A 1,077-nucleotide genomic window follows, 5' to 3' on the forward strand; every position below is an offset into this window, starting at 1 on the left:
TGATAATTACGACCAGTTCTGTCTGAAGTTTATGAGGGAAAATGGACGTCGTTAATCTCTCTGGCTGCTTCCTGCTGACGACGGGACGATGTTTGGGGGATAAATGTTTTTATCTGACTGAATTTTTGGCGACAAATGTTTTTATCTGACTAAATTTTTGGCGACAGCGGCTGTGAGCGGCGGCAGCAGCAGCGGACGGCGGCGGCTGCCACAGCTCCGCCTCTGAGGCCCATTATGGCGCACTCCGCATGGCCCCACCCCGGGCCATGTGTGTTTCCGCGGGCGATCTGTGCACCCTGCCTCACCTCAGGCAATGAATTCGTACCGCCGGCCGTGAGTCTCCGGCGAGGGGGGACCTCTCCTGCCCGGTCAGGGCCGCGGGGGCCCCAGTCTCAGGGGCCGGGGAGTGACGAGCACTCAGCACGTGGCCCCACCGATGAGCTTCCTCCGCCCGCCCATGTTGCTATGGAAACGCGGTTTAGAGTTTGGCCCCTCTCCGTCTTTAGGTCTTTAGCGGCTCTGCTGCTCACCACGCAGCTTCCGCCTCTGCCTCCCGAGTGCTGGGATTAAAGGCGTGCGCCACCACCGCCCGGCCTCTTTCTCAATCAGAATTAAAGTTTTCTGTACGTGAGAGCCAGAGACTGAGCTCTCTTAACAAAATTAGGCGAAAATCACCTCCAAAAGCTCTGTGGCTCTTTAAGAATAGGGAAGGCAGTCTTCGAACACGATCAAACGGGCCTCCCTGCGAGACTGTTGCCTCTGAGTCTCTAACAGCGAGTACGCAGGTGGATGGAAAGGGAGCGGAAGCCGCGGTCTCCCGTACCCCATCGTCCTCATAGTCCCGCCTTAGTTACCTCACCTTTTTTGCTGCTGTTCACACTCCTCCTGCACTGAACTTAAGGGATTTTTCTTCCCCGTTGCTTTCTGTACCTTCTTTCAGATACCTTAACTTTGATTCTTTCTATTTTCTTTTTTTTTTAGACCTATACTTTTTCCATTCTTTTTTCTCCCCTTTCTGGAGGATTTAACTGACGTCACTCACCGCTCCACGTGTTCAGAGTTCTGAAATTCACGGCT

At 53.9% G+C, this 1,077-nt stretch overlaps 1 pseudogene; it reads right to left on the reverse strand.

Moving 5' to 3' along the window:
- Nucleotides 1-309: 309 nt before the first annotated feature.
- Nucleotides 310-452, reverse strand: LOC148120551 (Nuclear RNase P; annotated as a pseudogene).
- Nucleotides 453-1,077: the final 625 nt, after the last annotated feature.

The sequence above is a fragment of the Myodes glareolus genome, chromosome 11 (assembly GCF_982192425.1).
Source record: "Myodes glareolus chromosome 11, mMyoGla1.1, whole genome shotgun sequence".
In the NCBI taxonomy this organism is placed as follows: domain Eukaryota; kingdom Metazoa; phylum Chordata; class Mammalia; order Rodentia; family Cricetidae; genus Myodes; species Myodes glareolus.